The sequence below is a fragment of the Hemiscyllium ocellatum genome, chromosome 16, assembly GCF_020745735.1.
Source record: "Hemiscyllium ocellatum isolate sHemOce1 chromosome 16, sHemOce1.pat.X.cur, whole genome shotgun sequence".
In the NCBI taxonomy this organism is placed as follows: domain Eukaryota; kingdom Metazoa; phylum Chordata; class Chondrichthyes; order Orectolobiformes; family Hemiscylliidae; genus Hemiscyllium; species Hemiscyllium ocellatum.
This window is the reverse complement of record NC_083416.1, coordinates 16,262,654-16,276,993: the sequence shown is the minus strand read 5'-3', so window position 1 is coordinate 16,276,993 and position 14,340 is coordinate 16,262,654.

Sequence of the window (14,340 nt, the reverse complement as noted above, 5' to 3'; positions counted from 1 at the left end):
GTGATGTACAGCATGGAAACAGACCCTTCCGTCCAACTCATCCATGCCGACCAGATATCGTAACTTAATCTAGTCCCATTTGCCTGCACTTGGCCCATATCCGTCTCAACCCTTTCTATTTATATACCCATCTAGATGCTTTTTAAATGCTGGAATTGTATTAGCCTCCACTACATTCTCTGGCAGCTCATTCCATACATTCACCACCATCTGCCTCAGGTCATTTTTGTACATTTCCCTCTAAACCACCCCAGGAAAAAGACTTTGTCTCTTTATCCTATCCATGCCCCTCATGATTTTGTAAACCTCTATAAGATCACCCCCTCAGCCTTTGACGCTCCAGGGAAAACAGCCCTAGCCTATTCAGCCTCTCCCTATAGCTCAAATCCTCCAACCCTGGCAACATCCTTGTAAGTCGTTTCTGAACTCTTTCAAGTTTCACAACATCCTTCCAATAGGAAGGAGTCCAGAATTACACACAATATTCCAAACATGGCCTAACCAATGTCCTGTACAGCCACTATATGACCTCCTAATCCCTATACTCAATTCTCTGACCAATAAAGGAAAGCATACCATATACCTTCTTCATGATCCTATCTACCCACGACGCTACTTTGAAGGAACTATGAACCTGCACTCCAAGGTCTCTTTGTTCAGCAACACTCTCTAGGACCGTAGCATTAAGTGTATAAGTCCTGCTCTGACTTGCTTTTCCAAAATGCAGCACCTCACATTTATCTGAAGTAAACTCCATCTGCCACTCAGCCCATTGGCCCATCTGATTAAGATCACATTGTACTCTGTCCACTGCACCTCCAATTTTGGTGTCATGTGCAAACTTAGTAACTATACCTCTTATGTTCACATCCAAATCATTTATATAAATTACGAAAAGTAGTGGACCCAGCACCGATCCTTGTGCCACTCCACTGGTCACAGGCCTCCAGTCTTAAAAGCAATCCTCTACTACAACCCTCTGTCTTCTACCTTTGAGCCAGTTCTGTATCCAGAAGGCTAGTTCCCCCTGTATTCCATGAGATCTAACCTTGCTAACCAGTCTCCCATGGACAGTTGCATTTTGGAGGCATGATTCTGAAATCAAAAACTTCAAATCTGTTTCCCAATGGTACCATGACCATAGTGACTCAGAATGAATTTATTAAATTCTTTAACATCTGAATCAAAGAGAATGGATTTGACGGTTTTCAAATGCACTGATTATGTTTATAACTATCTTTGTACAATTCATTCCACAAAACTATCAATTTTAAAATGCACGCCATCTACACATGTTTTTATACATGGCGTATACGGCATTGTTAGAAGCCTCAAAAAATCCTTCCAAAACTGGATGTTGACTTAAATCCTGAAATCTATGGTAGTTTAAGCATTAGAATAACTCAGATTGTTTGGATAGAAAGATAATTGAGAAAATAGAAGCACAGAGTACATCTACATCCTCCAGACACCTGCAGTAATGAGCTGGCATCACAAGATCCAATCCTACCACAACTACCAGAAATTTAAACTCCATTCATTAAAGAAATTGAGAGTAAAAAGCACTAGGTGCCCACTGAGTCCAGTCCAGCTCTGCATGAAGAAATCCCGGCAGTTCCATTTGCCTGCTCTGCCTTATATCCCTGAAAGTTTATTCCTTCAATTCGCTATCCAATTTCATTTTGGAATAATAATTTATCTCCATGTTCAGAGCCCTGGCAGCCAGTGAGTTCCATGTTATGATCACCTCCTGGAGCTCTTGTCCATAACCTTCGATTTGGGTCTCCCTGTTCTTGCAAGTTCAATTATTGGGAATCTTGTTGTTCAATTCTATAATCCCTTAAGCCATTCAGAGAACTCTCTCCTGTATTCTCTGAAAGACCCTCACATCTTTCATAAAATGAACTATAAAACTATCCAATTTTGGTCAAACACATAGAACATAGAACAGTACAGCATAGAACAGGCCCTTCGGCCCATGATGTTGTGCTGAACATTTGTCCTAGCTTAAGTACCTATCCATGTACCTATCCAATTGCCACTTAAAGGTCACCAATGATCCTGACTCTGCCAGTCCCACAGGCAGCGCATTCCATGCCCCCACTACTCTCTGGGTAAAAAACCTACCCCTGACATCCCCCCATACCTTCCACCCTTGTAATTTATGTCCCCTTGTAACACTCTGTTGTACCAGGGAAAAAGTCTCTGACTGTCTACTTTATCTTATAAGACTGATCATCTTATAAACCTCTATCAAGTCACCCCTCATCCTTCGCCGTTACAATGAGAAAAGGGATAGCACTCTCAACCTTTCCTCGTACGACCTATTCTCCATTCCAGGCAACAGCCTGCTAAATCTCCTCTGCATCCTCTCCAAAGCTTCCACAGCTTTCCTAAAGCGAGTGAGGCGACCAGAACTGCACACAGTACTCCAAATGTGGCTTTACCAAGGTCCTGTACAGCTGCAACATCACCTCACGACTCTTGAATTCAATCCCTCTGCTAATGAACGCTAATACACCATAGGCCTTCTTACAAGCTCTGTCCACCTGAGTGGCAACTTTCAAAGAGTTATGAACATAGACCCCAAGATCCCTCTGCTCCTCCACCTTACTAAGAACCCTATCGTTAACCCTGTATTCCGCATTCTTATTTGTCCTTCCAAAATGGACAACCTCACACTTGACAGGGTTGAATTCCATCTGCCACTCCTCCACCCAGCTCTGCATCATATCTAAGTCCCTTTGCAGTTGACAACAGCCCTCCTCACTATCCACAACTCCCATCAATCTTCGTATCATCTGCAAATTTACTTACCCACCCTTCGACTCCCTCTTCCAAGTCATTAATAAAAATTACAAACAGCAGAGGACCCAGAACTGATCCCTGCGGAACTCCACTTGTAACTGGGCTCCAAGCTGAACATTTACCATCTACCACCACTCTCTGACTTCGACCGGTTAGCCAGTTCTCTATCCAACTGGCCAAATTTCCCACTATCCCATGTCTCCTGACTTTCCGCATAAGCCTACCACGGGGAACCTTATCAAATGCCTTACTAAAATCCATGTACACTACATCCACTGCTCTACCCTCATCCACATGCTTGGTCACCTCCTCAAAGAATTCAATAAGACTTGTAAGGCAAGACCTACCCCTCACAAATCCGTGCTGGCTGTCCCTAATCAAGCAGTGTCTTTCCAGATACTCATGAATCCTACCCCTCAGTACCCTTTCCATTACTTTGCCTACTACCGAAGTAAGACTAACTGGCCTGTAATTTAAGGTCAAATTTAAGTGGTCTTACCTAGATGTGACTCCAGACCCACAGCAATGTCATTGACTCTTAACTCCCCTCTGTACTGACCTTGCAAGCCATTCAGTTCTACCAATCATTACAATGTCTCAAAGAAGTGAAACTGGACAGATCACCTGGCATTGACCTAGGCACTGGAATAGACAATAGCAGAATCAGCTCTGTTGATCTTGCAAAGTCCTCCTCACTAACATCTGGGGACTAGTGCCAAAATTGGTAGAGTTATCTCACAGGCTAGGTAGGCAACAGCCTTACGGAATCATATCTCACAGACAATGTCCCAGACACCACTATCACCATCCCTGGATCTGTCCTGTCCCACCAGCTGGAAAGACCCAGCAGAGGTGGTGGCACAGTGGTATACAGTTGAGAGGGAGCTGAGTCATCAACATTGACTCTGCACCCCATGAAGTCTCATGGCTTCAGGTTAAACATGGGCAAAGAAACCTCCTGCTGATTACTACGTACTGTCCTCCCTCAGTTAATGGATCTGTACTCCTCCATGTTGAATAACACATAGAGGAAGCACTGAGGATGGCAAGGTCACAAAAAGTACTATGGGTGGGGGATTTCAATGTCCACCATCAAGAGTGGCTAAGCAGCAGCAATGCTGATCAAGTTGGTCGGGTTCTAAAAGACATAGCTGATAGATGGGGTCTGCGGCAGGTGGTGGGGGAACCAATATGAGAGAAAAATATACTTGACCTTATTCTTACCAATTTGTCCATCGCAGAACCATCACTGCACAGTCCTTGTGGAGTCATACTCCTGCCTTCTGAAAATAACCTCCATCATTTTTTTGTGGCACTGTCACTGTGCTAAATGGGACAGACTTCAAACAGATAAGACCATAAGACCATAAGACATAGGAGTGGAAGTAAGGCCATTCGGCCCATCGAGTCCACTCCGCCGTTCAATCATGGCTGATGGGCATTTCAACTCTACTTACCAGCATTCTCCCCGTAGCCCTTAATTCCTCGTGACATCAAGAATCTATCAATCTCTGCCTTGAAGACATTTAGCGTCCGGGCTTCCACTGCACTCTGCGGCAATGAATTCCACAGGCCCACCGCTCTCTGGCTGAAGAATTGTCTCCGCATTTCAGTTCTGAATTGACCCCCTCTAATTCTAAGGCTGTGTCCACGGGTCCTAGTCTCCTCGCCTAACGGAAACAGTTTCCTAGCGTCCACCCTTTCCAAGCCATGTATTATCTTGTAAGTTTCTATTAAGTCTTCCCTCAATCTTCTAAACTCCAATGAATACAATCTCAGGATCCTCAGCCGTTCCTCGTATATTAGACCTACCATTCCAGGGATCATCCGTGTGAATCTCAGCTGGACACGTTCCAGTGCCAGTATGTCCTTCCTGAGGTGTGGGGATCAAAACTGGACACAGTACTCCAAATGTGGCCTAACCAGAGCTTTATAAAGTCTCAGTAGCACATCTCTGCTTTTATATTCCAACCCTCTTGAGATAAGTGACAACATTGCATTCACTTTCTTAATCACGGACTCAACCTGCATGTTTACCTTGAGAGAATCCTCGACTAGCACTCCCAGATCCCTTTGTAATTTGGCTTTATGAATTTTCTCACCATTTAGAAAGTAGTCCAAGCTTTTATTCATTTTTTCCTAAGTGCAAGACCTCACATTTGCTCACGTTGAATTCCATCAGCCATTTCCTGGACCACTCTCCCAAACTGTCTAGATCCTTCTGCAGCGTCCCCACTTCCTCAGTACTACCTGCCTGTCCACCTAACTTCGTATCACCGGCAAACTTCGCTAGAATGCCCCCAGTCCCTTCATCCAGATCATCAATATATAATGTGAACAGCTGCGGCCCCAACACTGAACCCTGCGGGACATCGCTTGTCACTGGCTGCCATTCCGAAAAAGAACCTTTTATCCCAACTCTCTGCCTTCTGTCAGACAGCCAATCCTCAATCCATACCAGTAGCTCACCTCGAACACCGTGGGCCCTCACCTTACTCAGCAGCCTCCCGTGTGGCACCTTATCAAAGGCTTTTTGGAAGTCTAGATAGACCACATCCACTGGGTTTCCCTGGTCTAACCTACTTGTCACCTCTTCAAAGAATTTCAACAGGTTTGTCAGACACGACCTCCCCTTACTAAATCCATGTTGACTTGTTCTAATCAGACTCTGCTCTTCCAAGAATTTAGAAACCTCATCCTTAATGATGGATTCTAGAATTTTACCAACAACCGAGGTTAGGCTAATTGGCCTATAATTTTCCATCTTTTGCCTTGATCCTTTCTTGAACAAGGGGATTACAACTGCGATCTTCCAATCATCCAGGACTTTCCCTGACTCCAGTGACTTTTGAAAGATCTCAACCAATGCCTCCGTTATTTCCTCAGCCACCTCTCTCAGAACTCTAGGGTGTATTCCATTTGGACCAGGAGATTTATCAATTTTAAGACCTTTTAGCTTTTCTAGCACTTTCTCTTTTGTAATGGCAACCATACACAACTCAGCCCCCTGACTCCCTTTAATTGTTGGGATATTACTCATGTCTTCCACTGTGAAAAATGACGCAAAGTTAGTTCTTTGTTAAGTTCTCCTTATTTCCTTATCTCCCATCACTCGGCTTCCAGCATCAGTTTGAAGTGGCCCAATGCCTACTTTTGTCTGTCGTTTGTTTCTTATGTATTGAAAGAAACTTTTACTATCATTTCTAATATTATTGGCTAGCCTACCTTCATATTTGATCCTGTCCTTCCTTATTTCTCTCTTTGTTATCCTCTGTTTGTTTTTGTAGCTTTCCCAATCTTCTGATTTCCCACTGCTCTTGGCCACCTTATGGGATCTCTCTTTTTCTTTAATATATTTCCTGACTTCCTTTGTCAGCCATGGCTGTCTAATCCCTCCCCGGATAATCTTTCTTTTCTTGGGGATGAACCTCTGTAAGTGTCCTCAATTATACCCACAAACTCCTGCCATTTTTGCTCTACTGTCTTCCCCGCTAGGCTCTGCTTCCAGTCTATTTTTGTCAGTTCCTCTTTCATGCCCTCATAATTACCTTTATTTAACTGTAACACCATTACATCCGATTTTGCCTTCTCTCTTTCAAACTGGCAAGATGAGGCAAGACTGGGCACCAATGAGATACGGTGGGCCATTAACAATAGCAGAATTGTACTCCAGCAGGATCTGTTACTCATGGCCCAGTATATCCCCCACTCAACTGCTACCATCAATCCAGGGGACCAAGCCTGTTTCAATGAAAAATGTAGAAGGCAGGCCAGGACCAGCATCAGATATACCTGAAGCTGAGGTATCAACCTGGTGAAGCTACCAAACAGGACTACTTGCGTGCCAAACAGCATAAGCAGCAAGTGACAGACAGTGCTAAGCGATCCCAAACCACCGGATCAGATCTATGCTCTGCAGTCCTGCTACATCCAGACATGAATGGTGGCGGATGATGAAACAATTTATTGAAGGAGGAGGAGGCTCCACAAATATCCTCATCCTTAATGATGGAAGAGCCAAGCACATTAGCACAAAAAGTAAGGCTGAAGCTTTTGCTATAAGTGTTGAGTGGATGATCCACCTCAGCCAAGCTTCTCCAGCAATACAGATACCAGTCTTCAGCCAATTCGATTCACTCCATGTGACGTCAATAAACAGTTGGAGGCACTGGACTCTGCAAAGGCTCATGCCCTGACAACATTCCAGCACTAGTACTGAAGGCTTATGCTCCAGAACTTGCTCCCTGAGCCAAGCTGTTCCAGTACAGTTCCAACTCAGGCATCTATCCAACAGAGTGGAAAATTGCCCGGGTATGTCCTGCGCAGAAAAAAACCTGGCCAATTACCACCCCATCAGACTACTGTCGATCATCAGTAGAGTGATGTCATCAACAGTGCTAGTAAGCAGCACCTGCTCAGCAATAAGCTGCTCACTGATGCCCAGTTTGCGTTCTGTCAGGGGCATTCAGCTCCTGCCCTCAATACAGCTTTGGCTCAAACATGGACAAAAGAGCTGAATTCCAGAGGTGAGGTGAGAGTGACTGCCCTTGACATCAGGGCTGCACTTGACTGAGCGCGGCATCAAAAAGCCCTTGTAAAACTCGAATCAGTGAGTATAGGGGGCAAACTCTCCAGTGATTAGAGTCATACCTGACATATAGGAGGATGGTCGTGGTTGTTGGAGAACAGTCATCTCAGCTCTAGGACATCTCTGCAGGAGTTCCTCAGGGTAGTGTCCTGGCCCAACTTCTTCAGCTGCTTCATCAATAATCTTCTCTCAATCATAAGGTCAGAAGTGGGGATGTTCACCGATGATTGCACAATGTTCAGCACCATTCACGACTCCTCAGATACTGAAGTTCATGTTCAAATGCAACAAGATCTGGACAGTATCCAGGATTGGGCTGACAACTGATTAGATTCCCTATAGTATGGAAACAGGCCCTTCGGCCCAATAAGTCCACACCGACTCTCTGAAGAATAACCCATCTAGACGCATTCCCCTACCCCATATTCACCCCTGACGAATGTACCTAATACTATGGGCAATTTAGCATCGCCAACTCACCTGGCCTGCTCATCTTTGAACTGTGGGAGGAAACCAGAGCACCCAGAGGAAACCCACGCAGACACAGGGAGAATGAACAAACTCCACAGACAGTCACCAGAGGTGGGACTTGAACCCAGGTCCCTGGCTCTGTGAGGCAGCAGTGCTAACCACTGAGCCACCGTGCCCCCTATTGGCAGGTAACATTTGTACCACACAAATGCCAGACTATGACCATCACCAATAAGAGACAATCTAATCGTTGCCCCTTGACATTCAATGGTGTTACCATCACTGAAATCCACTTCAACATCCTAGGGATTATCATTGACCAGAGACTCAACTGGACTCACCACATAAACACAATGGCTACAAGAGCAGGTCAGAGGCTAGGAATACTGCATTGAGTATCCCACCACGTGAGTATCTGTCCACCATCTACAAGGTAGAAGTCAGGAGTGTGATAGAATATTCCTCATTTGCCTGGATGAGTGCAGTTCCAACAACACTCAAGAAGCTTGACATTATCCAGGACAAAGCAGCCTGCTTTATTGGCACCGTACCCATAAGCATCCACTTCCTCCACCATTGACACTTCAATAGCAGCAGCATGTACTATCTGCAGAAATTCACCACAACGATCCTCAGGCTACACCTTCCAAACCCAGGACAACTTTCATCTTGAAGGACAAGGGTAGCAGAGTCACTCACCATCCTGACTTGGAAACATCTCTCTTCCTTCACAGTCGTTGGGTCAAAATCCTGGAATTCCCTCCCTAATGGCATTGTAGGTCGCACTGGTTCAAGCCGGCAGCTCACCACCACCTTCTCAAGGGCAACTAGGGATGGGCAATAAATGCTGGTCAGCCAGTGATGCCCACATCCCACAAATTAATTAAAATATAACTCTCACAATACAAAATGGGATAGATTGTCAAAACTGGGCATTCATGAGGTGCTGCTGACCATCAGCAGCAGCAGAACTGTATCGAACCACAGTCTATAACATCTATAACACCATGGCTTTGCCATTACCATCAAACTGCAGGTGAATCCTGGTTCAATGTGGGGAGTAATAGAGCATTTCCTTTGTTTGTTCTTGGGATATGGGCACTGCTGATAAGGCCAACAATTATTGTTCATCCCAAATTGCCCTTGAGAATATGAAGCCTCTGAAATCAATGTCCCAAACTTCTGAACAGAATAGACAGACAAATTGTGCATCACAAATGCCAGGAAATAGAACATATAACACAGCACAGTACAGGCCCTTTGGCCCTCAATGTTACGCCAAGCATTTGCCCTACTCTAAGATCAATCTAACCTATATATCCTACATTCTACTACTATCCGTGTGCCTATCCAAGAGTTGCTGTATCTGACTCTACTACCACTGCTGGCAGTGTATTCCACACACCCACCACTCGCTGGGTAAAGAACCAACTTTTGAAATCTCCCCTAAACCTTCATCCAATCACATTAAAATTATGCCCCCTCATGACAGCCATTTCTGTCGTGGGAAAATGTCTCTGAGTCTTCACTATCTATGCCTCTCATCATCTTGTACATCTTGGAAGACTGGTTAGCAAGGTTAGATATCATGGAATAAGGGGAGAACTGGCCTTTTGGATACAGAGCTGGCACTAAGGTAGAAGACAGAGGGTGGTGGTGGAGATTTTCAGACTGGAGGCCTGTGATCAGTGGAGTGCCACAAGGATCGGTGCTGGGTCCAAGACTTTTCATCATTTATATAAATGATTTGGGTGTGAGCATAGGAGGTATAGTTAGTAAGTTTGCTAATTACACCAAAATTGGAGGTGTAGTGGGTAGCAAAAAATGTTACCTCAGATTACAATGGGATCTTGATCAGATGGGCCATGGGCTGAGGAGTGGTAAGATTGCTGAACAAAGAGACCTTGGAGTACAGGTTCATAGCTCCTTGAAAGTGGAGTCACAGGTAGATATGATAATGAAGCAGGCATTTGGTATGCTTTCCTTTTTTGGTCAGAGTATTGAGTCCAGGAGTTGGGAGGTCATGTTGCAGCTGTACAGGACATTGAGTAGGCCATTTTTGGAATATTGTATGCAATTCTGGTCTCTTCCTATCAGAAAGATGTTATGAAACTTGAAAGGATTCAGAAAAGATTTAAAAGAATATTGCCAGGGTTGGAGGATTTGAGGTATCGGGAGAGGCTGAACAGGCTGGGGCAGTTTTCTCTGGAGCACCGAAGGCTGAGGGGTAACCTTATAGAGGTTTATAAAATCATGAGGGGCATGGAAAGGCTAAATAGATGAAGTCTTTTCCCTGGGTTTGGGGAATCCAGAACAAGAAGGCATAAGGTTAGGGTGAGAGGGGAAAGATATAAAAGACGCTTAAGGGGCAACTTTTTCACATAGAGGGTGGTATGTGTATGGAATGAGCTGTCAGAGGAAGTGGTGCAGGCTAGTACAGTTGCAACATTCAAAAGGCATCTGGATGGGTACATGAATAGGAAGGGTTTGGAGGAATATGGACCAGGTGCTGGCAGGTGGGACTAGATTAGATTGGGATATCTGGTCAGCATGGACGAGTTTAACTGAAGGGTCTGTTTCCGTGCAGTAATCTCTGTGACTCTATGACTCTATGAGGCAACCAGACTGAACACAATGTTCCAGGGTGGACTAACCAGGGTCTATGGAACTGCAGTAGAACCTCGTGACTTTTAAATTCAATACCCTTGCTAACGAAAGTCAACAAACCATATGCCTTCTTAACAAACCTATTAACTTGGGTGGCAACTTTGTGGGATCTATGGATGTGGGCCCCAAGATCCCTCTGTTCCTCCGCACTGCCAATAATCCTGCATTTAATCTTGTATTCTGCATTCAAACTTGTCTTTCCAAAATGAATCACTTCAAATTTTTCCAGGTTGAGCTCTATCTGCCACGTCTCAGCCCAGCTCTGCATCCTGCCAATGTCCCATTGCAACCTATAATAGCCCTCCACACTATCCACTACTCCACTAACTTTTATGTCATCTACAAACGTACCAACCCACCCTTCCACTTCCTCATCCAAATCATTTTTAAAAATCACAAAGAGCAGAGGTCCCAGAACAGATCCCTATGGAACATCATTGGTTACCAAACTCCAGGCTGAATGTTTTCCATCTACTACCACCTTCTGAGGGCCAGCCAATTCTGTATCCAGACTTTCTCGGTATCCCATGCCTCCTTACTTTCTGAATGAGCCGAAGATGGGGAACCTTATCATACACCTTGCTAAAATTCTGGGTTTTGGCTTTTTCAGTCAAATCAGAAACAGTTTGTCGTTGAAAAATAATTGGGTGCTTCACTGACTATCTCCTGACTGCTACACTCCCTGAATTCTCTCTTGATGTTTCTTCCTCCTGGATTGGATAACAGCATGTAAGAATCTGATTTTTTTCTTTTTGCCAAGAGTGTGTTTATGGGATGTTACTGGAATAGTTAATTAGTAGTAGATACTGATCTATTAATGAATTAAGTTTCCCAAGAGTTAAGTCATTCTAAATTCCTCTTGCTTTTGTTTGGAGTGTAACTTTAATGTTTAAATAAATTGTGTTTTGCTTAACGTCGAGTAGTTTGTCACATCTGGAAGGCAGCACTTCACATCTATATTTAAATAAGAAAATCTTAGGATTTAGGCTAGCTTCTTAAAATATTTTGAGGGGGTCTGGTCTGGTCCAAAACATATTAATTAGACATTGAACATAAAGATAGTGCTTTAAAAAGCTTGTCAGAAGCTATGAATACTGCGGCAAGCAATTCATCGTCTGACTCCCAAAACCAATCCAACTTCTACAAGGCAGAAGTCAGAAGTGTGATGGAATACTCCCCACTTGCAGCCCCAACAACACTCAAGAATCTTGACACAATCCAACATAAATCAGCCTTTGTGCTTGGCACGACATCCATAATCATCTACTCCCTCAACCACCGACGCTCAGTAGCAGCAGTGCATACTATTGACAAGATGCACTGCAGAAGTTCACCGAACGATCCTTAGGCAGCACCTTCTAAACCCACTACTTCCAACCAAAACGACAAAGGTAGTAGATATTTGGGAACACCAATACCTACAAATTCCCCTCCAACTCAATCACTATCTTGACTCGGAAATATATCACTGTTCCTTCAGTGTCACTGGATCAAAATCTTGCATTTGAGGTTATAAGCAAATCAGCCATGACCTTGTGAAATGGGAAAGCCGGTTCGAGGGGTTGAATGGCCTACTCCTCTTTGTTCAAATGTTCAAAGATAACTCTCTTCTTAACAGCACTGTGGGTATACGCAAACTACATAATCTGCAGCACACTACCACCTCCTCAGTGCAAAAACAGAAATTGCTGGCAAAGCTCAGCAGGTCTGGCATCATCGGTGGAGAGAAATCAGAGTTAACATTTCAAGTCAAGTGACTCTTCCTCATGTTCTGAACCTGAAATGTTAACTCTGATTTCTCTCCACCGATGTTGCCAGACCTGCTGAGCTTTATCAGCAATTTCTGTTTCTGATTTACAGCATTGGCAGTTCTTTTGGTTTTTATTTACCACGTTCTCATTGATGGGCATTAAATGCAGGCCAGCCAACAAGTCTCACTTTCATGAAATGGTCTGAACCTAGGCCCTAGTTTCAATTAAGAACTAACACCAACATCGCTTTCACTTAAACCACAGTGGTGTTGGAAGTGCAAAGATCATTTACAAGTTGTAATTCTGCTGTATGTTGTTGGCGTTTAGTTGTAATTGACCTAACCTGGGTCTGTTTGAAGGTGACACCATGATTCAAATGGAAAGTTCCCAGCTCAATTATATTTGCTGGTGTATGTAGAGCTTTTCTAATGAACCTGTTCAAATATAGTTACATACCTCAGAAGTGGAAGAGACTTGAACCTAGGCCAGATTCAGAGACAGGGACCCTACTACTGTGCCACCAGAGCCCCTCTACACTGGTGTATGTACACTGAAAAGAAACATCTTCTCATTTGTTGTACAAGTCAATTTGTCTATTAAGGAAATAGAGTTAAGCAGATCAGCAATGAATCAACATAACCATGATTTTGCCAACAGTTTTTGCCTGTTAATTGGATCATTGTTTGTTAATGGTTGTTCCTGGCCTATTTCCAGTAAGATTTTCAGTTATAACTATTGTTTTCCACTGTCACAGCCTACCTAAGCCAGATGAAGAACAGGAAATAATTTCTACATCCAATTCAGTTGATATCTGATGCCTAAGTGAAGTGGCCTTTCACTATAATGCTGTCTGAATATTGCCTGTGATTCACTCAGTAAGAACGAGCGAATAAAACCACCTCAAGTATGACTTGGAACGGCTGTCTCTGGCTTCTTGTTTTAATTAATTTTAACTTTTTAATTCATCGTCAGCATAAAGTCCAAGCAAATTAAAGGAAGCAATGAAAAGTGCTAATTACAGCCTCATTTATTCCTAGGACCTATAATGTTGAAATCCACTGAAACTCAGCCTTCGGTGCTTTCATGAGAGTGAATTTGAATAATGTTTAATCAATTCAACCAAAATATTGCTACTCAGCGTTTCAAGATTATTATTTAGCACATTGAGTTCTGTGATGTTATTGAAGGTTCAAGCAGTAGTTAATCTTGAGTATAGCTATAACTTTCATTTGCACTCCCTTTTTTAACCATAAGAACATAAGACATAGGAGCACAAGTTAGGCCATTCAGCCCATCAAGTCTGCTTGTGGAACCGATAGTTGCATAATGGGAAAACTGGCCAACCCCTGGTCGTAACACAACACAAGTTAAGACTATAACAAAGGTCAAAGCATTGCTAACCTCAGCAGTTCTTGAAGTAGGCTAAGTCTACATAAATTCTTTAATCTTGCTTGACCTCAGCAAAGCTTGATTCAGCTGGCTCCACATAAATCCTGGGATACTGACTAACCCCAAATAAAGACATTCTGCAAAATCCACTGAGCCCCCAACGAGATTGTGAGCTGACGTATGTGGCACAAGGTTTTGGGAAGTCAATATGATAAACCTCGGAAGTAATAACACAGATGTACTGGTCTAAAGGATAAGTAACCTCTAGCGATAGTTTTTGATAGCTATCAATAAGTTTTAAGTATAAAGATTCCTGCTTTTCCCTCTGTAAGCATGAACATGTGAGAGAGACACAGAGCTATGGTCGGCTCTCTATCTTTTTCAAGTTCAGCCACTCCACATGCAGTGTCCTTGTTAATAAAGACCAATTGTTTTGTCGGACCAAGTTCAACAAAACTTTTGAACTTTTGTTGAGTTTGTTTGGCTCTCACAGTCCTGTAGTTATTTTTAATCCATTTCTCTCTTCCCTCCATTACAGACATTTACACCACATGCTGCATCCGAAAGGCTAAGAGCATTGTGGAAGAACCCAAACACCCCTCATTCAAAGTTTTCTCCCTCCTGCCAACTGACAGAAGATACTGGAGCATTTAGTCTCTCATGGCC